This window comes from Macaca mulatta, chromosome 4 (assembly GCF_049350105.2).
Source record: "Macaca mulatta isolate MMU2019108-1 chromosome 4, T2T-MMU8v2.0, whole genome shotgun sequence".
In the NCBI taxonomy this organism is placed as follows: domain Eukaryota; kingdom Metazoa; phylum Chordata; class Mammalia; order Primates; family Cercopithecidae; genus Macaca; species Macaca mulatta.
The window spans coordinates 133,920,585-133,947,217 of NC_133409.1; the positions used below are offsets into that span (position 1 = coordinate 133,920,585).

A 26,633-nucleotide genomic window follows, 5' to 3' on the forward strand; every position below is an offset into this window, starting at 1 on the left:
TAATTTCCAAAAACAAACGGGGTATAGCTACTAGTCCTAGAATTGCAATTATTTGTCTTCTTCCTGCATTTGGGGATAAAAGCAGGTGAATTCAAGCACTGGAAAAATACCAATGTCTGAGCATCAACCCTCCAGAGATATTGATTTAGTTGAGAACCCCTGGGGCAGATGGAGCCTCATGGGTGAGGCTGAATGAGCAGGAACTAGTGATAGCAGTAGAGTGCGGATTGTTTGGAAAAAACTTCTTGGTGGGTATTATGGTCTGAATGTTTGTGTTCCCCCAAATTCATATGTTGATATTCTAAGCCCTAAGGTTACGATATTAAGAGGTGAGGCTTTTGGGAGGTACTTAGATCACGAGGGCAGACTCTTTGTAGCAATAAAATACCAACATAACAGATACCAGGCCCAATGTATAATTTTTGACATATTTTAATTTTTGACATATTTTGGAATATCCTTGCAAAGCTGTCACTTGTAGGGAAAATCTACATTCTGTAGAGAATCCTCTTCCCTTTTCACATATATTTCCTGATTCGGGAGAGAATTAACTAAGAGTCCGGCAGCTTTTCGGGTCTGCCAAGAAACATTTACAGTCTATTCTCTCTGAAGCCTGCTACCTGGAGGCTTCATCTGCATAAGAACCTTGGGTTCTACAACCACTTATCTTAACACAGACACTCCCTTCTAGATAAACTCTTTCAACTAACTATCAATCAGAAAATCTTCAAATCTACCTATAACGTGGAACACCCTTCCAACCCTCTGACCACCCCCCATCCACCTTGAGTTGTTCTTCCTTTCCAGACTGAACATATTACATGTATTGATTGATGTCTCTCTACAATGTAGAAAACCAAGCTGTAGCCTGACTACCAAGCTGTAGCACATATTCTCAGGATCTCTGGGGCTGGGTCATGGGCCATGATCACTCATATTTGGCTCAGAATAAATCTCTCCAAATAGTTTACAAAAAGAAAAAAATAAATAAATAAAGGAGGTCTGAGAGAGCTTGTTCACCCTTTTCATCACATAAGGACTCAACAAGAAGTTGCCGTGTTTGAATAATGGGCTCTCATCAGACATCAAATCTGCCAGCACCCTGATCTTGGACTTCTCAGACTCCATACTGTAAGAAATAAATTTCTGTTGTTTATAAACTACCCAGTTTATGGTATTTTGATTATAGAAGCCAAAATAGACTAAAATAGTGGGTAACAATAACCCTAACCACTTTTTTTTTTTTGACGAAGCTACTTGGTAGAAAGTTAAACTTTGCCACAATTGAGGATTTCTTTTTATGTCATCCTAATATTAAAAGAGCAATAACAAATGGAAAATTATAATGAGAAAAGTTCAGTTACTAATAAATATCTTTAATCAGAGCAATGGAAAGGTAAACTGTGATGCTATGGCAACTTTAATCTTCTATGAAAACAACTCTTCAGCATTCTTACAATATCCTTGATGTATGATTAAATCTAAACTGGGTGAAATTTGAAAGTAATAGATATGAGATCACCCTTTAATGGATGTGCACTCCTTAAAACCTTTGGTCTAAGAAACAATTGGAAGTATACCATTCTTTTAATAAACCTTATATTTCAAAGACAAGGATGTGAAGAACCATAGGAAAGATATTTGGGGAATTTGAGAAGTGTCTATGTAATTATGTATAGGAAACATGCTGTATATACATATATGTATGTGTATATATATACACACATGTATATACTATTATTTAATTTTTTTATAAATAGTTCTTTTATTTCTATGAAGAAAAATTTTGTAGTTGATAGTATAAACATATATCTTTCATTAACAAAATGGTACATATATCCTTATACTCTCAAATAAGATAGACTTGGTAATCCCAAACTTTTTGTCTTGTTTTACAGGGCTCGTCTTGATCTGCTTTCACTTTAAGTCATTATTCACCACACTGCCCTGCCTTTTCTATAGCCATCCCTTCCAACTCATCCTTTCTACCCCAGGACTTTCGGCAGGGCTGACTTCGTGGGATGTGATCTGTGTTGCACAGGGCTCATGCTCACAAGGGCCTCCCATTTAATTTAAGACTTCTGTCACTGTCTTCAAATTATTATTATTATTATTATTATTATTTTAACACAGTGTCTTACTCTGTCACCCAGGCTGGAGTGCAATGATGTGATCTTGGCTCACTGCAGCCTCGACCTCCCAGGCTCAAGTGACAGGTGATCTTACCAATCTCAGGAGACTGAGACCACGTCTGTTTATAGACTTTCTGCAAGAAGAAAAATATGGCTCTTTTTGCCTGACCCCGCAGGCAGTCAGACCTTACGGTTGTCTTCCCTTGTTCCCTAAAATCGCTGTTATTCTGTTCTTTTTCAAGATACACTGATTTCATATTGTTCAAACACATATGTTTTACAATCAATTTGTACAGTTAACACAATTATCACAGGGTCCTGAGGTTCACAGGGTCCTGAGGTGACATACATCCTCAGCTTATGAAGATAATAAGATTAAGAGATTAAAGTAAAACAGGTGTAAGAAACTATAAGAGTATTATTTGGGAAGTGATAAATGTCCATGAAATCTTCACTATTTATGTTCCTCTGCCACAGCTCCAGTCAGTCCCTCCATTCAGGGTCCCTGACTTCCCACAACAATTTCCTACTTTAGGACTCAGAGTACACATTACCTCCTAGGAAAGGTCTTTTCATACCCATAAACAATGATTTGAAGAGCACTGCTCTACCTTTCATTACATTGCAATTTAGTCTTCATAGACCTAATCCTAAAAGATTGCAAATCCTCATTATTTATCTGTCTTCTTCCCTTCAGACTGTATTTTCTTGGTAGGCATGGATCTAGAATTATATGTATACTCGTATTCTTGTTATATAGGGAATTGCTTGGTATAAAATCAATGAACATTGATTGAATGCTGTTGACTTAAGTTAAATTCTCCTGGAAAACTATGAAGTTAGGAGGTTTCAGGAGTCAAAAAAGGTAATCCTTTAACTTTTATATTCCTGATTTCTGCCAGCTTATTTTTACCACATGAATAGAAAGACTCTTGGAGGATGGAAGACTCATTGCAAAGTCAATTGGAAACAATAAGAAAAAATTATTTTGCTAGGGGAAAGACAACAAATAGGAGAGAAAAAAAAGCATTCCACAAAGAGTAATGAGTAATTTATTGACTAGAAATTTATATAATGCTAAGAAAAATAGAAAATACTTGAAATACCTTATGAAGCAGTGGAATATAAGCTCCAGGCAAAGATTTCTCAAAGCAGAAAGAAAAATGAAAGGAAATCATGAACATGATAGAACAATATATAAGAACATTTACAATCTGGCAAGAACATAGGGCATGACATGTTTCATTAGTTTTGAAGATTTTGTCCCTGGATCTCTTTCTTAATAACAATATTTGGCAACTCTGTGAAATCACCTAGGCCTGAGAATTTAGGATAAGGTATACTGTAAGGAAACTGAACAAATAGTAGGGATTGGCCATTTTATTTTCCTCTAGTGTTAGGGATGGAATATAGAAAATTGACAAAAGAAAATAGATTATGGCTACTATTTATTTTGAAGACCTTTTTTCAAGAAGCACACTGATTTACATTATAAAGATTAGTGAAATGCTGAAAGCAAAAACACACTCTAAGTCTGGCACTCTAGGGTTCTCCATCTGGCTTTTCTGGCAATTACCTGTGTGCTATTTGGCAAAAAATTCAACCCCTCTGTGTTCTAATTATTTTACTGGAAAAAAATGGTGGAGTATATAAACTATCAAATTCTGGAGAAGAGAAGTGGTAACTTTACATGGTTGGAGTATGGCAGACACCTCCTTAATGAAGTGGTTAAAGTGAGCATTGTCGCTAACAAGACTATTTGAAATGTGTGCTCTTGAGAGGAGTCAAGGAGGGGAACATACTTCACTTCTGTGATAGGCCTGCCAAAGACATATCATTTGAATGTAATTACAAGGAAACATTGGACAAACAAAATTGCGGGACAGCATACAAAAGTATTGGCTTGTAATGCTCAAAAGTATCAAGATCAATAAAGGCACATGAAGACTGAATAACTTTTTCAGATGAAAGAACTCTAAGTGCATTGTATGATCTTGCACTAAATGATGTGCCATAAAGGATATAACTAAGAAAACTGGTGGGGGACATCAGAGCACTACCTTAATTTCAAATGCTTCAGAAAATGACATTTTGGTACTGTACTTCCAATTTTCCTTTATTTTTGTAATTGTTCTAAAATAAAAAGAAATGGGCAGGTGCAATGATTCATGCCGGTTATCTCAGCATTTTCGGAGGCTGAGGTGGGCAGATTACTTGAGGCCAGGAGTTTGAGACCAGCCAGCCCAACATGTTGAAACTCCATCTCTACTAAAAATACAAAAATTAGCCAGGCGTGGTGGTTCAAGCCTGTAATCCCAGCTACTCAGGAGACTGAGGCAGGTGAATTGCTTGAACCCAGGAGGTGGAGGTTGCAGTGAGCTGAGGTTGTGGCACTACATACAGCCTGGGAGATAGAGTGACACTCTGTCTCAAAAATAAATGAATAAAATAAAATAAAACAATGTATTAAAAGGCACCACCTGACACTGAATGACACAGCCAAATCCCCCTCCAAATAAATAATTATCATCAGACTCTGATTCATCCTACCTTCCTGACTCTTCATGTTTCTTTCTCTCAAAATTATTATTCAATTAATATAATTTGCTTTGTCCTACTTAAGTCTGAATTATATAACCTTCAACATGTCTTGATACAATATCTGGAATATTAGTTAGCATATAAATATTTTTTGCATTAGTAAATGTAAAAAGATGTTAAAAGGGACTCTGCCTGAGATAAAACAACTGAAAATGAATGGTGTTAGCTGATCACACATCCTAAAGCCCCACCATGCCAGACATGCTAACCACACCATTTTGGAGAATCGTAGTCCAGCACATACTTTGGCTGATATATAGCAAAAGACGAAGATGGCTTTCACTAACTGTTTAGGGAGAAATTCTCAGAATTTCATAGGTGGTGAGAATTTCCTTCCTCAATGCAATTCAGGCAGGGAGCTTCAGTGGAGAAGACAAACTTTAAACTGAAGAAAAGATAAAATTTGATTTACTTTGGATTGTATTTTTAATAATTTTAAATAGCATTGTTTAAAAATACTTAATAATGGCAAAATCTATGACTTCTGCTTGAAATACAGGAGCAGGGAAGAAAGAGCCTTTCTTATTTGATAAATGATGATATAAGGAGAAAGAAAAAGGCATTTCTTACATTTACCTCACTTAGTCAACCTAGCACAGTAAACTCGTTACATTAACTAAACAACTCATTAGCTAAAGCACCTGCTATATGAATGCATACCTCACATTGGACCTGATGCTGACCACAGATAAATAATGCTAATCTCATTCAATTTTCATTTTCGGAGAACCTGCTAAGTTTTAATATGATTCCTACATCTTGGCTAGTTCATACAAATTAAAATGAAAATAATCTCTTGAATTTATCTCTATGTGTTTATAACTTTTTATTTCACAAAATATTGTTTATAAGGACAGATATATAAACTAGGACTGTGGCAATTTTGAACCTTGAAGTTGTAGGGACACAAACAAGAATCTCATTTTAATGAAGCAAAATTCATGGACAGTGTGCTTGACCCGAAAGCAATGGTTAATTCCGGACAGCCACCTTGTTGTAAATATCAATGTTTGAAGAATTTTCAACTTTATGGAAAAAAAAATAGTTGCCCAAGTTTTTGGGTAAATCTAAGAAATTATGTTATTCACATATATAAATATAAAAGTAAAGATAATATTTATCATAACTCATAAACCTATGTTAGTGTTAATAAATACAACTAACTTCCAATAAATACAATTAACTTATTTGGTTGATAGATATGTTTTAGGTTCTACCTTAGGTAGTTTTAATGAGATGTTTATACATCTGTTTGTATTTTGCAGTTAGTAGGCACATATAGGGGTTAACTTTTCCTTCACTGCTGATTCAATGACTTTCTGAGTTCTTGATACCACCTTAGGGTTACCATTGTGACCTCAGAAACATGAGTAATAAGTGTCCTTAACTAGATAAAACACTAGATCAAATTGATTTTTTTCTAATGAATGTTCTATACTTATGTTTCTCAAAACTCTTCTCTGGGATCAAATATTGCAGAGCCTGTGCTTCAACAGAAAAAACTTGTGTCCAGCCTATATCATGAAGACAGAGCAGTTTATTTTCATCTGGTAGCAACAGCCTCTCAATACCTATTGGCTACAAATGCTACTTTGGAATTATAAAGCCAAGCTTTATTTTCTTGCAATGTATTTTCACCTCAAAAGATCACACTGAGAAAGTCTGTGTTCCTAATTTTTTATTTTAATTCCTTCGATTTTGGGTTCCCAACACTCAATTTTACCTTTATTATAAGTGTCTCCAATATGAGGCATTCAAAATTCACATATGCCTAAAACAAAATCTCAGTCTTGAGGAATAGGTGTATCAAAAAGTAAATTATTGTATCCCAGATTGGGGGAAGGATTATTTTATTTCCAAAGAATCATAACATCAAACGAAGTGCCTGTCCCAATCACCTTTTCTATAGTTTTGAGAATGAATTCCCTGAAGCTGCAATGAAGAAAAAGTGCTGCATTAAATATTTCTTCAGAGAAGAAAAGAAAAGAATTTAAATTCTCCCACAACAAACCCATGGTGCATATTTTTACATGGATTTATATTTTTTCATGCCAGTTCTCTTCAGCAGTCCGGAGAAAAATATTATAGTTTTCATAACATGTTTATAGTTGAAAATACCTATTTCCAAGACATTGGAAAGAAGATCTTTATTTGTCTGTAAAATCTTAAAATGTTAAACAGGAGATGAATAAATATAAAAATAAAATGTATCCTAGTAACAGCAGTCATTTCTTAGAAACTTTGAATGTTTCCAAAATAGTGATCAAAAATCACTTTTGAATGCTAAATAAACCTAACATAAAGAAACATCATTAAAAATTAAACTTGTATGTTTTGAAAGTCATTAACTAAAATGTGTAAGTGTTTTGAAAGGCCAATTTTGAAAGGCCCATTTCTTATCTGCTTACTCAGAGACATATGTCAAATGAACACTTTAACTCAAGTCCTACAAAAATATTTAAATCTATCTTTCATTCACTTGTAAGCTTTGCAACTCAGCTTCTTTTAAATAAAGGATGAAATACACCAATCCCAATTTTAAACACTGCTGCCTATCATCTACTTTTTAAAAAATCCTGTTGATCCTGTGATTAATTTGCAATACACTACTTCATATCACCATACCATTTACGATCATAATAACTAGATTTTTTTAGTCTTGTCATATGCCAAACATTTCTCTAAGTATTTTACATGTATCGATAGATTCATTTCTCAGATAAACCTATGAGGGAGTTATTAATATTATACCTCTTTTAAAGAGAATAAAACCAGAGCCCAGAAATATTAACTAATTCCCCAGTAATCACACAGTTACTAAGTGAATGAGCAAGGATTCAAACCCAGGCAACCTGGTTTCAGATAAATTTGTTTTACATCATATTGTCTGATACCACCTAATCATACCTAAAATTCTTGCCCCCACTCTCTTATATAATGTAAGCATCCAAAAAACATAGAATTTTATATGAACCTAGTGATAATATTTTTATTCCTTTAAAAAAATGTAAGCACCCCGAGAATAGAACAATTTTCTGAAGGATTAATATGAGCCTTGTGTTTCCAACATTATGATGAACTGGAAATTGCAAAATTCTCCTGCTATGTAACATCTAATAAACATTGATAAAATAATTTAAAACAGACTCCCAAGTAGCTGGATGAGCTTGCATAAAATATTAGAAATTGGCTCAGATCAGATGCAGTCAGGGAGCAAGGATTACGAACTTAAGCCAGTATTAAAAATGAAAGTTAATCTGAGGGTACATATGGACTCCACATTTTTTAGAGCTTCAAAATCAAGCATCTGAATAAATCACATGCTCTTTTAGCAATAACAGAAAAAGACACTCCATAAAGGCAAATAGTAAAATAAGTAAAGTACCATGCATAATTTGGTTTCAGTCTTAAGTGGAATCTTTATGTAAACAAAACCTTCACTGAGACTATGAGGTCAAAGTCTGGTCTTAAAATATTTTGTGGTCTTAATCTACTCTATCATTCAGTTCAAAATATGTGAGCCAAGAATTGCCATGTATGTTAAGATCTATTTTTTTACCTAGGTACCTGGAAGAAGCAATCCAAAATTTTCCCTCTACTGTATATACTCAACACACAATGTAAACAAGTATGAATTCTCAATAAAAAATTATGCCACACATATGAGAGAACAAGCATCCATGAGTGAGAACCAACAGAAACAACAAACAATAACAGAATTATAAACACTCATATATTAAAAATATTTTAAAAGAATGCTAAAGGGATGTGCTTATTAAATTTCAGAAAATAAAATGGAATTAAAAGTATAAAATCAGAATTAAAAGGCTACCAGAATTAACTAGGTATATTTAACAAAGGAATACAGAAAAGTTGTAGAAAAAAAAAAATGTAGTTAAAATTATCAACTTAGTTGTGAAGTGAAAGTTTGAGAAATCCAAACATAATTAGTAAATGGGAGAAGGATCAGAACAAATCATAAAATATTGTAGCACAAAGTAATGAAAAGTGAAATAAAATGTAAGACACATTATGAATAGGGCAAGAAGATTCAAAATACATTTTAAATAGATACCAGGAAAAAAAATGATAGAAAAGGCCGGACGTGGTGGCTCATACATGTAATCCCAGCACTTTGGGTGGCTGAGGCCCGTGGATCACAAGGTCAGGAGTTTGAGATCAGCCTGGCCAACATAGTGAAACCCCATCTCTACTAAAACTACAAAAAAATTAACCGGGTGTGATGGCAGGTGCCTGTAATCTCAGCTACTCAGGAAGCTGAGGTAGGACAATTACTTGAACCTGGGAGGCGGATGTGGCAGTGAGCCAAGATCACACCACTGCAGCCCAAGAGACAGTGTGAGACTCCCTCTCAAAAAAACAAACAAACAAACAAAAAAGAAAACAAGAGAAAAACCTACATAGACATAATATTTAGATCATAGCAAGCAGAGAGTAAAATACACCTTTAGCATCGAGAGAGAAAATGGCTATTCAATTATATTGATTGCTCAGGAAAACTATTTTAAAGAAAAAAAGCAAGTAAAACATCTTCAGATAACCAAAAACATACTCTCATTAATAGAAATTCTAAATAATCCAAAAGGAGAAAAAAAAGATGCCAGAAAGAATATCTGAAATGGAAGTGAGACTGGTGAGCAAAGAAAATAATCATACACATCTAAAAACAAATTAATGATATAAAACGATAATAGTAATTAATTTGAGCTTGTAACAATGCTGTTAAAATAACAGATAACAACTGCATGCAAAGTCCCAAGGACTCAGGCTCCTGAATGTCATTCTCATTGCTTAAGGCAGCTTTCAGAGCTTCTAGCTCTAGTTTTCCACTTGTCTATTTCTGTTTTTTCCAGCCTCAGAGACAAAAACGAATAGAGTTAAAGCCATCCTAGATCCTTATTTCACTCTAGTCATCTGCAAAGAGGTTGATTTTATTATAAATATTCACTGGAATATTGATAGTAACTACAAAAAGAATAGAAACTTTCAAATAAAGTAGAAAGAAAAATGTAAATAAACTAAAGCAATATTTTAAAAGGCAGGTAAGGAAAATACACACACACACAGACACGCAAACACACACACACACACACACTGAGGAGAGAGGAGTAAAACAAGACAAATAGAACAGTACAAAATGAAAACGTCAGAATTAAATTATATTAGTAATTGCAATGAATATGCCAGCCTGACAGTACAAAATACCTGTGCCTTTAGCAGGACCTCCCACTCCTCTTCCTATAAAGAGCTTCGTGTTCTACTTCCAGTAGGTGAAGTAAAAGGGAAATGATGTGCCTTCTCCTGCCTTTTTCCTTCTTTCTGACTGAAAGAAGAATAAGATGGCTGGAGCTTAAGTGGTCCTGTACTATGAGGTGGAAGCCATATGTTGAGGATAACAGAGCAACAAAACAGGAAACATCTGGTTTTCTTACTGGGGGTGGGGTCCCATGCCAACCCTGGACTGCCTCACTTTGGGTTTTATTTTTAGAAGTTGGGATGTGCCTTTGGGAATAGATCTTGTGTTCTGGGAAGTTGCTGGAGGCTATTGCTATTTGAAAAGGGAATACCATAGTTTGTATACAAGGACACAGAACATGGCCTAGAAATTGGTAGAGGTCCAGATGGACACGTCCCCTTGACAAGAGGAAAGACATTGCTAGAGAAGATCCACAGCAGACCGTCTAGAGAAATAAGTCCATGATCAAAAACCATGGTACTTGGGCTAAGGGAATGCTGAAAGTCCTCATATAATTGTAATGAGGGATAAATGAGATAACATAGGAAGAGTACATAGCTCAATACCCAAAACACAGTAAACACTCAGTGCTGGTAAAAATTGGGTACTAGGTGCTAGCTTTAGGAGAAAATTCATTTTCTTGCCTTTTACAACTTCTAGAGGTTGTTGGCCTTCCTCATCTAGTAGCCATTTAGTCCATCTTCAAAGTGCATTAGTCCAACCTCTGTTCTGCCATGATATATGCTTGGTGAATCTAATTCTACCTCCTCCCTCTTATAAGGACACCTGTGAATACATTAGATCCACCAAGATGATTCAGGATAATCTCCCCATCTGAAGATCACTGATTTAATTACATCTACAAAGTTCCTTTTGCCATTTAAGACAATATATTCCCTAGTGCTGAGGATTAGAACATGGACATATTTGTTCGGCAATTATTTAGCTCATCAAACTTCTGGTAAGTTGTATTTAAAGATTTATATTTATATAAACTTTGGTCCAGCTGTTACTCTTCCCCACCTGCTGAGAAATCTATCTATTGCATTTCCATCTTCCTTTATACATTCAGTTCCTCTAGTCAAGGAGGTTTTTATGGAACTGTTTTCCCCCCACTGGCTTTCTGGTGTTTGCTGTCTTTGTCAGATATGAGCTCTGGCTTGAGTTGCTTTTAAAAACTGTTCACTAACCAAAAATGACCTGTGATGTGGTTTGGCTGTGTTCCCACCCAAATTTTACCTTGAATTATAGTTCTATTATCCCCAGGTGTCATGGAAGGGATCTGATGAAGAGGTAATTGAATCATGAGGGTGGTTACCTCCATGCTTTTCTCATAATAATGAGTTCTCATAAAATCTGATGGTTGTATCTGGGGCTTTTCCCCTGTCTGCTTGGCACTTCTCCTTCCTGCCACCATGTGAAGAAGGACGTCTTTGATTCCCCTTCTGCCATGATTCTAAGTTTCCTGAGGCCTCCCCAGCCATGCTGAACTGTGAGTCAATTAAACCTCTTTCCTCTTTAAACTACCCAGTCTTGGGCAGTTCCTTATAACAGTGTGGAAATGGGATAATACAGTAAATTGGTACCACAAAGAGTGGGGTGCTTGTCTGAGCCAAGACTGAACTCAGGCTGTGAACGTCATTCCTATAACCTAAGTCTTTTGGTCTCCTCTTCTAGTACTTCTTGCTCTAGCTTTCCTCCTGTCATTTGTTTTCTTTTTGTGCTCCTATTGTTCGAGTTAGAAGTGAACTGTTTCAGCCTCTGCTGAGAATACAATCATTTGTAAGACAAAATGTCTACAAAACTGAAGAAAATATTCACCCATGAGGAATAAATATCCTACTCCAACCTGAAGCTGCTCTATGCTAAGCCTCTTGTGGCAGGGTCCCACAGCTCTTTAAAACTCTAGAAGAACACAAATTCTCAATTTAGCTCTAGACTTCCAGTAACAATTAACTACAGTAAATACAGGGAGCAGCAGTGGAATGAATATGTGAGACTTGGTCTTCCAAATTAAATCAGGAACAAATCCATAGCCCTTAGGTTAAAGTGGAGCTTTTTGAAATTGCAGTTTGTGAAGGATGGTTCTCACCAGTTGCCTTTAATTCAATCAGCCAGCTAATTAATTTTCCAGTTCCAAAAATGTTTTCAATAAACAGAATCCAAAATAATAATACACTTTTATATTTCCTCAGCAATTTCCAGCAAAAGGCATTTGTAACTCTCTCTCATAGTCAAGAATGATTTTATAAGTTCAGGCTTGTATCTTCATGTGACAATAACCCACTAGAATTATGTTACTACTTGTGTTTTCTCAAAGATTTATAGATGCTATTTAAGAGTTGTCTATACAGAATTTTCCACTAACAAACATTTCACTATCTCCTTAGAGAAGGAATGTTATAGGTAGAAGATAATTTCATCCAACTTATGAGAAATAATCAATTCTGATGTGTATAATGTTTATAATTAGTATAATATTAGCTAAAATTGGAAAAAATATTCTGAAACTTCCATGTATGGTAAAAATTTTGAAATCAACAAAGGGCATGATTTTTTTCTATTGGGGGTTCTTTGGACTCATTAGAAATGTCATAAATTTCATAGCAGGAGCTGCGGAGAGTGAATTCTTGGATTAGTGAAATGTGTTATTCTACTAGAGTAACAGTAGATGATTAAAGCTACAGTGATCCAAGCTTCAGATCTCCCCCGATCCGTCATTGGAAACTTATTAGATCTGTTGTCTTCCAGAGTCTCAGAATGTCAGAGCAGGAGACCAGATCAACTTGATGATTTCTCCTCTAATGATTCTCAACTCGGATGGCACATTTAAGCCATGCAAAAAGCTTTAAAATTTGCAAATGCCCAGGAGCCATCTCAGGCCAATTAAATTAAAATACCTGGGAGTGGAGACCAGGCATTTGTATATAGTTCAAGTCTCCCAGGTGATTCTAATGTGTAGTCAGGTTTAAATCCAATTGCCTTTTTGCTAAGTTCCTCAATGTACAGAGGAGATCTAGTAATTCTAGAGATCAGTGAGTGGAAACAGGTTCATTCTCTTCTCTCTCAAGTCATTCAGATAATGGCTCTGCCTCCAGAAATTAGAAACTCATAGCTTCAACATATCTGTATCCTGAAGTGGCAACTTCTAGGAACCTCTCAGATCCCACAGATAAATCACTTCAAGTTTCAACTGAACATAAGATCAGGCTTGTGAGAGTCACATTTACAAATGAGCATACATAAATTTAGATTATTAGGAGAACCATGCATTAAATAGAAGGGTGTTCTAGGAAGCCTATACGATCCTTTCCAAACTAATAGCCTTGGTTTCATTTTCACTTTAAGATTAAGGCCCTTTTGGAGTAGGCTGATGGAGAACACAATTCAACAGTAAGAAAAACCCAAGTCTCCCTATCACTATTGGACTAATAGTTTCAGCTCTTGTTCACCTTTATAAATTAACATGTAAGTCCGGGTGCGGTGGCTCACGTCTGTAATCCCAGCGCTTTTGGAGGCTGAGGCGGGCGGAACACGAGGTCAGGAGATTGAGACCATCCTGGCTAACACGGTGAAACCCCGTCTCTACTAAAAATGCAAAAAATATTAGCCGGGCGTGGCGGCGGGCGCCTGTAGTCCCAGCTACTCGGGAGGCTGAGGCAGGAGATTGGTGTGAACCTGGGGGGCGGAGCTTGCAGTGAGCCGAGATCCCACCACTGCACTCCAGCCTGGGTCACAGAGTGAGACTACGTCTCAAAAAAAAAAAAAAAAAGAAATAAAAAAAAGTTTGTTTTGTGTGCTTCTAGTGGACAAAGCATGCCATTATTGAACATAATTCCTACACTGAAGCAGCATGTAATATCACTCTGCATATAAAACAAATGAAAACTAACTGAACTGTTTTGAACTTACCACAGGTGCTCAGAATAATTTATGGTGATTCAATTGTTGATTGATTAAAACTGTTGCTTTCCCAGTAGTTCAATATTTAATGATTCAGATAATTTAAGAACTCTAAATTGGCTCCTGACATTAGACATTTTACTCCCCTATCCAAAAAGTTTCCGTTTCTAGCTCCTCTTGATTGTTAGCCGGCTTTCTGGATGGTTCTGTCTGGACGTAATGGAATGGGATATCCCAGCCATCTCCTGTACTCTCCTCCATCATCTTTTCTCCTGTTAATGTATCATAATTTCAAGTTGTAGAAAGGAAGAAAAACTTGGATAACATCGATTGAGCCTGCTTTTTCTTCTGACAAGGATAACAGATTCCTCACAGGAGAATAGCCTCCTGAGTTAATACTTTAGAGTTTTATCAAAGGAACTTAGCATCATTTCATGGCTAGTAGCCCACTAGTCAACTTCCTAATGTCTGTCAAGTAGGGACCCCTTGAGAACACTGTGCTGTTCCAAGAGATGCCTGTGTCACCATAACCATTCTACAAATGAATGTTTTGGATGGAAGTTTTGACATGATAATTCTGTAACAGTTCGGCCAACATCTGCAGAGAAATTATCGTAGTGACTGTTAGAAAATACCACAGTCTTCAAGCCTGGGCTTGCTGGGAAAAGGAAAGGCAAGAGGAAGATACTCTGAGAAACTGAGCTTGGGAAACTGGCCTTTAATTCACCCTTGTAGTTGCCACTCCAGGATTTATTGGTTGCAGTGAGAACACTTAAAATCTATTCTCTTAGCAATTTTCAAGAATATAATTAATTGTCATTAGCTATAGTCACCATTTTGTACAATAGATCCATTGAATTATTCCCGCTATCTAATTCAAATATTTTATCTTTTGACAAACATCTCCTCAATTATTCTTCCCTTCTCCCAGTTTCTGGCAACCACCTTTCCACTCCATATTTCCAGGAGTTCAACTTTTTTACACTCCACATGTAAGTAAGATCATGCAAGTGTTCTCACCACAAAAATACGTGTGGAAGATAACACATATGTTAATTAGCTCCATTTAGCCATTTCACAATGTGTACATATTTCAAAACAATATGCTTACACAATAAACATACACAAAATTTTATCTGTCATTTTTTAAAAAAATGAATAAAGCATGTGTTAGGTTATAAACAAATACTTGAAACCTTATGGGCAGGTAAGTATCTGGCTATAACAGTCAGGAGGAGCCACCGTAACATATAATGACAAAAGGAGTTTGTCCACTTACCTCCACTGGAAATTAGATATTATCACATTAGAAAGACAGAGATACATTTGAAAGTGCCAGGAATCCAGAGATGTATCTAGAGAGAAAAATGCTGCAGAGTCCCACCTAGAGCCATGTTCAGACAAGTGCGTCTATCCTACATTTACATTCATTTCCTCTCTTGGTGACTTTCTGTCAATTGCTACCACCTTTTGGAAAACTGTGAAACAGGTAAACAAATTGAAGAAGAGTTAATTGACTTCAGAAACTAATTTCTTTTCCTGCAAATTATGTGAATCATTGTATATTCATTTACTTGAAATTCAGCAATCATTTATTAAGATTCAGCATTATATTATTGACATTAGTTAACTAGACTTGCATGCTGCATACCTTTGCTTGATTAAACTTTCTTAATACATAACTTTTTTTTCATTTTGTTACTTACTCAAAACATGTTTATTTACTACAGGAAATATTGTAATTCAACTTGGAATTCAACACTAAAGGGAACCTGACTTGGTCAATGTTTCTCATTATGAGTCCCATCACCACACTTCATTAACATATTTCCTCGTGAATGTCTGAACTTGCTCTGCTCTTTCTCTGTTTATACCTTTGCCATTGTCATTGCCTTTATTGAAATTTCTTGCCACTATCCAATCCATCCTCACCTCTCAGTAGCAGGTTTCATATCTACCTTTCTCCACATAGCTTATTTATAGATTACTCAAGTAATCCAAGTTTCTTCTTCGAATTTCTATAGCACATGTTGTCTATGTTGCTCTTTAAACATCAGTAAAATTTAATTGTGAGACAACATCCTTTAGTGCAAAACATTCTATAACGTTATGTTAATTTTGTGACCCAGACTAAATGCTGTAGAAGTGCCTAGAAGAGAAAGATCATTGAAAGATGTTTACATTCACACTTTATTTCAAGCAGATGTGTGAAATGTAAAATCCTGTGTTTTTGAATGTAAAATTCAAAGCAGATGTTTCTGAATGTAAAATCCTGTGTTTCTTTGAACTTGGAAGTTGTGCCAACTTCTGTGTAAGAGAGAACAATTTCCTGCCAAGAAACAGAAATGACAAGTTTCCAGTTAATATTTTAACTCCTCCTTGATGGAAACAGAAATGAAAGGTAGCAACTGTTTATTATGCTTTATTGAGACAACAAATGTAGCCATTTAAACACTGAATTGATTTATTATGAACACTGCACTGACTGTTTTCTGGAAACTGATAAATATACAAATAAGATTTTGAAGGGTGTTATACCTCTTAACCTTACAGAAATTGACTTAAAGAGCATTTTTTTTTGTCTACCAATACAAAGCTATGTAGAATATCTTTACTTAGATATTTAAAACATTATTGATGTCTTAAATAAATTACCTCTTAGAAACTTTGCTTTTCAAATTTTCATGTGCATAAACATCACCTAAGGATCTTGATAAAAACACAGATTCCAATTGTGAATTCCTGAATAGAACCTAAATTTTGCATTTCCAATAAGCTACATAGCGATGCAGACTACACTGTGAGCAACAAGGCCCTAAACCCCTTTCTCCCACTGACATGAAGCACCTTCTCCCCGAACCTCCCACTAACGTGAAAGTTCCCACTGCTGTGGCTGGCAGGGTACAGCTACATGTCAAAGGTCAAAGAGGTGTGTTTCCATCTGTAGTTCAAAATCACTTTCAATGCATTTCCTTGGGAACCTGTATTATAAATAGTAGTAAGGTATAATTGAATAATTGATTATATTGTATATATCTATTCTTTCAACATTTGTTGAGTACTATCTATGTGTAAGGCATAAAAATAAAGATAAAAAAGACCCAGTTTCATGGTTATGACATTTGCTTGTTTCACCTGCTAGAATGTGATCCTAGTATGCACAGCATTATAGAGATAGTGAGCATTAAGATATCAAAATCTTCTTACAGTAATCTAGTGAGTAACACACTTCATTCATATCATTTGTGTAACAATAATGTTTGAGTTGCTGATCTCAGGAACAATAGCACTCCCTCCTCCGAAGGGAGGGACAGCCAAGGAAAGAAAATCAAGAAATGCTGGTAATATTATCATTCTAATGACGATACTTCACTGTCAGTCCTAATAAGAAAAATTCTGACAACCCTAGACCCCCCCAGTATTTCTTTTCATTTTTCTTGCAAAACTATAGTGTTGTTCATTCGTTCATTTATTTATTCACTTTGTCATGCAACATGTCAGATACAATTCAGGGTCCTGGAGACACAATGGTGAATGATACAAGACTGACTATATGGAGCTTACACAACACTGAGAATGAAAAAGAATATGTAGTGAATTAATAAAGAAATAAACAAGAAAGTATTTAAGAGTGGCGAATACTTTGAATAAGTAACTAAAGGCTAAGTAACAGTGGCTGAGAGGGAAGTTACATTAGAGGACAGCTGCATGTCATTGCCCACTGCCTCCGGTACAAAATACTGCACTTTCAAACCAGGAGTTACTTGGCCTGGGGAGATGTTTTTATTTATCCCCTATTGTTAAAGAATCTTAATCCTAGTCTCCTGAACAACTAAACTTTTTCATAGCCATTTCCTTCATGTCAATCATCAAGTAAATTGAGTCATAGCAACATGCTCTGAAACATAATCTAAAAAAAAACATAGTTACATAGTTATTTTCTTTCCCTAATGTCTTACTATATTTATAAACAAGATCATTGACTTTATTTGATAAGAAAAGTACAAAATTCTACGGAAACATAACTAATACAGTTTATACCAGAGTTGCCTTGGAAATCAAACCAGGATTGTGAAGACAGGACATTGTCCTTGGGGCCAGATGAATGAACAGCATTTCCACAGGCAAGACAAGGATAGAAGCATTCTAGGCATCTGGAAGTCATGGTCAAAGGCTCTGAAAGGAAGAGCAATTACTATTTGGTGGATATCCTACTGTGTTTCTGATGTTGTACCAGTCACTTACATATGCCTAATCTAGGAACCTATCTTCTATATATAGCAATACCATTTACTAAAATAATGGAGCCAAGATTAAAGCAATTAGAACCTGCCATGTTGGTAAATGTCCAAATAATGTGTATACATCATGGCAGGTGAGAATCACAAGCATGAAGGCATGTCCTTGAGTCTTCAGGGATTTATGATCAGTAAAAAATGCTATCTGCGCAAACATGCTCAGTTACAGCATAAAGGTGCCTATTGCCTTGCTTCTTGGAAGTCCATTTCAAGTTTCCTATCAGATTACCTTTAGAAATCTGCTGAAACTCTGGTTCCTAATCTGTCTTGATATTTTAGGCAGGTGGCTTTGTACTTGATCTTAGTAATTCAGTTTATTTTATGTACCTAAGCATTATAGGTATCTGAGCATCACATTTCCTGCCTGTGCCATTGCCATTCATACCCATGTCTCTTCATTGACCGTTAAAGGTGGTTCATATTGTAGCAGAACTGGAGATACAATGGTAAATTGGAGATATGGGCTACAGGGGATTTGACATAGTTCTTAAATAGGTGTTTATAATGTTAAGTCTTTCTGTACTTTCTTACTCCCTTGAGCATGATGAGCAAAAAGTGAAAAGGACTTATATTTGAGCTTTCCATTTGATTATGTTTCTACAGTTTGTTTAAAATTTGTGGATTTGTAATAAAATGATGGATGAAATGCAGATGTCTACTTTATCAATGGAACTATTCATATATTTCAAATTCATACATTAACATCCAGAGACAGAATCTATGTAATTAAATATTTTTTTCCATAGAAGATGTTTATTTTTTATGAATTCAATTCAGATTTTTTTCTAATCAACAATAATGGTAGAGCCCACAGGCCAAGAGTTGTTATTTTTTTCCATTTAAAACTTTTATTTTTAAAATTATTATTTGTGTAACAAATGAAAAATACCCAAAGCATTTACTTTAAGTGAATTATTCAGAGATTAAGCTCTTTTTATGTTCAGAATATAATTAGTTCTCTTAGCTTTAAATTTGACATGTAAGTGCATTTTCTGTTATGTAAAGTAAATTTGACTCTAGCATGAACAATAATATTAACTGAGATAACAATACCTGCCCTACCAACTCCCAACACTCAAATATGCTAATCTGTTTGTCATTTAACGAATATGGATTGTATGCTGATTATGTGCCAGGAACTGTGACAATCTAATTGTCTCTAAGACTATAAATTTGAGTGATTGCTTTATAAAATAATTGAGACTCTATGCTAGTTGATAAGTTAATATTCTATCTAGCTCTCAATGCCACCTTTCCAAGTAGGCATTAGTGCAGTTTTTCCAACTGTGAAATAGAAACTCAAAAGTTAGGATGGTTACCCACATTTTGTACATCTGATAAACATAGAGTTTTATTGGATTTGTTTGAACCTGTTTTTCTCTTTCAAGACTCCTGCCTTTTTACTTCACCACACAGTCTCATGTGTTTTTATCTCTCTGTTTTCTGCATCATAGCAGCAGCTTTGCAATTATAATCCTAACTATCTTCTGCATTGAACGTTTGGTTTCAAAGTTCATCTTCACAATTACCCTGAGAAAGTTGAGAGAGTATAATTACTGCACTTGATATTAAGGCTCTTTATCACACTTACTTGTTGAATTTTAATAATTACTTGTACTGCCTGCCAGCCTATCGCTCCTTGAAGCCAATACCATGTCTTACTTATTTTTGCATCACTGTACCTAGAATAATGCAGGCCGAACAACAAGTGTATTGTAAATTGAATTGAAATGAATATTCCTAGGCCAGGCATGGTGGTTTATGCCTGTAATCCCAACACTTTGGGAACCCGAGGCAGGTGAATCACCTCAGGTCAGGAGTTTGAGACCAGCCTGACCAACGTGGAGAAACCCTGTCTCTAATAAAAATAAAAGATTAGCCGGGCATGGTGGCACATGCCTGTAATCTCAGTTACTCGGGAGGCTGAGGCAGGAGAATCGCTTGAACCCGGGAGGTGGAGGCTGCAGTGAGCTGTGATAGCACCATTGCAGTCCATCCTGGGCAACAAGAGCAAAACTCCATCTCAAAAAAAAAAAAAAAGAAAAGAAAAGAAATGAATTTTCTGGAAACTATTTCTGCTACATTCACTATAATAGTGTAAAGTTATACTTAGAAGTTTAAATTATGTCCATTATTTTCCTGTTTAAGAAATGCTTATTGAATCTGAAATAGATTTCCATCAAATGATTATAATAAAACTAGGAGAGCTGTATTTTATGGAATAACCCTCAGATATAATATATTGACAGAGCTTTGAAAACTAGAGCAGTTCAAATATCATATCTTATTATGATGTCTGAAAGATTCAATACAATCCTGTCAGAGACCATTTTGCTTTGTTTTCAGACATTGTAATATTCTGTCACGTGCTTTCTGCACTAGGTTATTTTTGGTGGTACATTGATGATAGCTCTTAAACTATTAACCTCAGAACAATCTGGTACAATGACAAATCTTTTATGAAGCAATTAAATTCAAGGAAATCCAAAGGAAGAAATGACAGTTACCAAAGGAAGAAAGGGCTAGATTAAATTATGCCATAAATTATAAATAGAGGGGTGTATTGTTTCACTCATCTGGAAGAAATACCCTCCCTCACTACTAAATTTTAACACATTACCACTCATGGTGATCCTGCTTTTAATTTGCCTTCTTCATGCTTCTGAAAATTATTTATCTCTTCTGTAGAATTCCATAATATTTTTCCCCATCAATGAACTCTCTCTGGGGCATAGAAAAGTTACAACTTATTTATACCATTAATATTTAATTCTTTCCCATTAGTAAGACTAAGCCCATGGTATCAGCCTGGGTTATTGGTTGCAAGCAATGAAAAACAACAGAATTTGTTTAAAAAATATTAGGTAGTTCACAAAATTACCCAGAAAGGTGGCCCATATCTGGTTCAAACAATAACAAGGTTCAAAACTTGTGAGTCCATTCTCATGCTCTTAATAAACACATACCAGAGGCTGAGTAATTTATAAAAGAAAGAGGTTTAATTGACTCATAGTTCGGGGTGGCTGGGAAGGCCTCAGGAAACTTACAATCATGGCAGAAGGGGAATCAATCACTGTTTAATTATTCCAAACATTTTGATAGAAGAAATGTTCTAGCTGGGCCACACACACACACACGATTGACCTGTCAGGATGTCTGTCTATATGAGTACCTTCATCTACTCAATTATTTTTTCACCAATAAACACTTGCATTATCTACTTTGTGGTGGCTTAACTACAAGTTGCTCAAAATATACTAGAGGAGACTGGGTGCAATGACTCATGCCTGTAATCCCAGCACTTTGGGAGGTCAAGGTGGGCAGATCACCTGAGGTCAGGAGCTCAAGACTAGCCTGGCCAACATGGTGAAACCCTGTCTCCACAAAAATACAAAAATTATCCAGGCATGTTGGTGGGTGCCTGTAATCCCAGCTACTCAGGAGGCTGAGGCTGGAGAATCAGTTGAACCTGGGAGACAGAGGTAGAAGTGACCTGAGATTGTGCCATTGCACTCTAGCCTAAGTGACAGAGCAAGACTCTGTCTCAAAAAAAAAAAAAAAAAAGAAAGAAAAAAAACCCAAAAAACTAGAGAATATTGTAAATGTTGCCAGCTAGTAATTTATCTGCTTTGAGAGAGGGATTCTTACTCAGCTGATCAGAGATAGAGCTCTGTACTGCTTTTTTTAAAAATTTCACTAGGCAATTTCATTGTCCTGTCAAAGTTGAGAACCACTGTCCTAGAGAAGTCTGAAGCCTACTTCCTTCTCCCTGTGGCAAATTCCTTACCAGAGTCCACATTTACTTACCCAGTTTTTCCAGAGATCTATAGTCAGAAGCTGTATCACCTAAAATTTACGTGTCTTTGAACACCATAGATTCAACCTCACTGAATTTTATTTTAATGATTCTGTTTGTATTCAAAGGATATTGAAGAATTTTAGACAACTATACACCACTGCCATTTATCTTTTTGTCAATTCTGTATCAGTTAAATGTTCTTTTGATTTCTGTGAAATGTTAATATGTTTTAATATTATATTTTATTTTTTAACTTTTACTTTAGATTTGGGGGTACATGTGAAATTTTGTAATTAAATATTTTTTTTGATTTTTAATAATAGCAATTCTGACTGGCATGAGATAATTATCGGGGGAACCCATCCCCAATATTTCAGCATAGGTTCTTTCTATTTTCCATAAGTGTCAGCCAGCTGAGAAATAAAGAGAAAGAGTACAAAGAGAGGAATTTTACAGCTGGGCCTCTGGGGGTGACATAATATATCGGTAGGACTGTGATGCCCACCCAAGCCTCAAAACCAGCAGGTTTTTATTAAGGATTTCAAAAGGGGAGGGGATGTACAAACAGGGCATAGGTCACAAAGATCACATGCTTCAAAGGGCAAAAAGTAGAATAAGGATCACATGCTTCTGAGGAAACAGGACAAAGAGCAAAAGGCGGAACTCCTGATAAGGGTCTATATTCAACAGTGCATGTATTGTCTTGATAAACATCTTAACAGAAAACAGGGTTTGAGAACAGGGTTTGAGAGCAGTTAACCGGTCTGACCAAAAATTTACCAGGATGGAGTTTCCCAATCCTAGTAAGCCTGAGGGTACTGCAGGAGACCAGGGCATATCTCAGTCCTTATCTCAACTGCATAGGACAGACATTCCCAGAGTGGTTGTTTGTAGACCTCCCCCCAGGAATGAATTCCTTTCCCAGAGTATTAATGTCAATATTCCTTACTAGGAAAATAATTTAGTGATATCTTCCCTGCTTGCATGTCCATTTATAGGCTCTCTGCAAGAAGAAAAATATGGCTCTTTTTGCCCAACCCCTCAGGCAGTCAGACCTTATAGTTGTCTTCCCTTGTTCCCTAAAAATTGCTGTTATTCTCTTCTTTTTCAAGGTGCACTGATTTCATGTTGTTCAAACACACATATTTTACAATCAATTTGTACAGTTAACACAATTATCACAGTGGTCTTGAGGTGACATACATCCTCAGCTTACAAAGATAACAAGATTAAGAGATTAAAGTAAACATAGGCATAAGAAATTATAAAAGTGTTATTTGGGAACTGATAAATGTCCATATTAAAATGAAATCTTCACAATTGATGTTCCTCTGTTGCAGCTCCAGCCAGTCCCTCTGTTTGGGGTCCCTGACTTCCTGCAACAGATAATATCTCATTGTAGTTTTGATTTGATTTCTCTAATGATAAGGGATATTGAGCTTTTTTTCATATGCTTATTGGCTGCACATATGTCTCCTTTTGAGAAGTGTATGTATATGTACTTTGCCCACTTTTTAATAGGGTTGTTTGTTTTTCTCTTGAGAATTTAAGTTTCTTATAGATATTGGATATTAGACATTTGTCTAATGTATAATTTGCAAATATGTTCTCCCATTCTATAGGTTGTCTGTTTACTCTGTTGATAGTTTCTTTCACTGTGCAGAAGCTCTTAACTTTAATTAGATCCCGTCTGTCAAGTTTGCTTTTGTTGCCATTGCTTTTGGTGTCTTCATCATGAAATTTTTGTCCATTTTCCTGTCCAGGATGGTATTGTCTAGGTTGTCTTCCAAGGTTTTTATAGTTTTGGGGTTTATATTTAAGTCTTTAATCGATTGTGAATTGATTTTTCTATATGTTGTAAGGAAGGGTACACTTCAATAATCTACATATAGCTAGCCAGTTATCCCAGCACCATTTATTGAACAGAGAGACTTTCCCCCATGTCTTGTTTTTGTCAGCTTTGTCAAAGATCAGATGGTCAGGTGTGTGAACTTATTTCCGGGCTCTCTATTCTGTTCCATTGGTCTATGTGTTTGTTTTTGTACCAGTATCATGCTGTTTTGATTACTGTAGCCCTCTAGTGTAGTTGGAAATCAGGTTATGTGATGCCTCCAGCTTTGCTCTTTATATTCAAACATAGGATTGCCTTGGCTATTTCAACTCCTTTTTGGTTCCATATGAGTTTTAAAATAGTTTTTTCTAGTTCTGTGAAGAATATCATTGGTAGTTTGATAGGAATAGTGTTGAAGCTATAAATTGCTTTGGGAAGTATGGCTATTTTAGTATTGATTCTTCCTATCCATGAGCATAGGATGTTTTTTCATTTGTTTGTGTCCTCTGTTTTCCTTGACCAGTGCTTTACAATTCTCCTTGTATAGATCTTTCATGTCCTACCTGGTGAATTGTATTCCTAGGTAGTTTATTTGTCTTGTGGCAATTGTGAATGGGACTGCCTTCCTGACTTGGCTGTTGGCTTGGCTGCTTTTAGTGTAAAGGAATGCTAGTGATTTGGGGACATTGATTTTGTATCCTGAAACTTTGCTAAAGTTGTTCATCAGTGGAAGGAGCTTTGGGGTTGAGACTCTAGATATAAAATCATGTTATCTACAAACAGAAGTGGTTTGACTTCCTTCATTTGGATGCCCTTTATTTGTTTATCTTGCCTGAATGCTCTGGCTACGACTTCCAATACTACATTGAATAGGAGTGGTGAGAGAAGGCATCCTTGTTTTTTGCCAGTTCTCAAGGAGAACACTTCTAGCTTTTGCCCATTCAGTATGATGTTAGCTCTGGGTTTGTCATAGATGACTCTTATTATTGAGATACGTTTCTTCAATGCTTAGTTTACTGTGAGTTTTTAACATGAGGGAAGGTTGAATTTTATCAAAAGTCCTTTCTGTATCTATTGAAATAATCATGTGGCTTTTGTCTTTAGTTCTGTTTACATGATGAATCAAATTTATTGATTTCTGTATGATGAAACAACCTTGCATCCAAGGATAAAACCTACTTGATTTGGGAGGATTAGTTTTTTCATATGGAGCTAAATTTAGTTTGCAAGTGTTTTGTCAAAGATTTTTGCATCAACATTCATCGAAACTCTTGGCCTAAAATTTTCTCTTTTTGCTGTGTCTCTGCCAGGTTTGGGTATCAGAATCATACTGGCCTCATAGAATAAGTTGGGGAGGAATCACCTCCTCTTCAATCTTTTGGAATAGTTTCAATAGGAATGGTACAGCTCTTCTTTTTTGTTTGGTAAAATTAAACTGCGAATTCATCAGGTCCTAGGCTTTTTTTTTTTTTTTTTTTTTTTGGTTGGTAGGCTACTGATTTGATTTCAGAGCTTATTATTTGTCTGTTCAGGGAATCAATTTCTTCCTGGCTCAGTCTTGGGAGACTGTACGTGTCTGTGAATGTATTCATCTTTTCTAGGTTTTCTAGTTTATGTTCATAGAGGTGTTCATAGTAGTTTCTGATGGTTATTTTTATATCTGTTGGGCCAGTAGTAACATCCACTTTGTCAATTATAATTGTCTTTATTTGGATCTTATGTCTTTTTTCTTTATTAGTCTCATTAGTGACATATCTTCCTAATTTTTTCAAAAAAAAAACCAACTCCTGGCTTTGTTTATATTTTGAGTGGTTTTTGTGTCTTCATTTTCCTTCAGTTGAGCTCTGATTTTGTTTATTTCTTGTTTTCTGCTAGCTTTGGGGTTGATTTGTTCTTGCTTCTATAATTCTTTCAGTTGTGATGATAGGTTTTTAATTTGAGATCTTTCTAACATTTTGATTTGGGCATTTAGTGCTATGAATTTTCCTCTTAACACTGCCTTAGATATATTACAGGGATTCTGATATGTTGTATCTTTGTTCTCATTAGTTTCAAAGAACTTCTTTATTTCTGCCTTAATTTCATTATTTACCCAAAAGGCATTCAGGAGCCTGTTGTTTAATTTAAATGTGATTACATGTTTTTAAGCAATTTTCTTAGTCTTGACTTCTATTTCTATTGTGCTGTGGTTCCAAAGTATGTTTGATATGATTTTGGTCCTTTTGCATTTACTGAGGATTATTTTATGTCCAATTATGTGGTCAATTTTGGAGTATGTGTCATGTGGTGATAAGAAGAATGTACATTCTGTTGTTTTGGGATGGAGAGTTCCATAGAGGTCTACAGGATCCATTTGCTCCAATGTTGAGTTCAAGTCCTGAATATATTTGTTAGTTTTCTGCTTCAAAGATCTGTCTAATACTATCAGTGGAGTGTTGAAGTCCCTCAATATTATTGCATTAGATTCTACATCTCTTTGTAGGTCTCTAAGAACTTGCTTTATGAATCTGGGTACTCCTATGTTGGGTGCACATATATTTAGAACGGTTAGCTCTTCTTGTTGAATTGAACCATTTACCATTATGTAATGCCCTTCTTTTTTCTTTATTGGTTTAAAGTCTGTTTTGTCTGAAATTACAATTGCAACTCCTACTTTTTTTCTGTTTTCCATTTGCTTGGTAGATTTTTCTCCATCCTTTCATTTTGAGCCTATGGGTGTCATTACATGTGAGATGGGTCTCTTGTAAACAGCATAACAGTGGGTCGTGCTTCTCTCTCCAGCTTCCCACTCTGTGCCTTTTGAGTGAGGCAT

General features: G+C 35.7%; 1 long non-coding RNA gene across 1 annotated transcript in view; it reads right to left on the reverse strand.

The window, feature by feature from the left end:
* The window catches only part of LOC144340742 (uncharacterized), a 163,206-nt gene extending 153,078 nt beyond the window's left edge, over nucleotides 1-10,128 (reverse strand). Inside the window, exon 1 of the long non-coding RNA XR_013417037.1 lies at nucleotides 9,960-10,128. This is a non-coding gene — a long non-coding RNA (uncharacterized LOC144340742). The remainder of the gene's footprint in view (nucleotides 1-9,959) is intronic.
* Nucleotides 10,129-26,633: the final 16,505 nt, after the last annotated feature.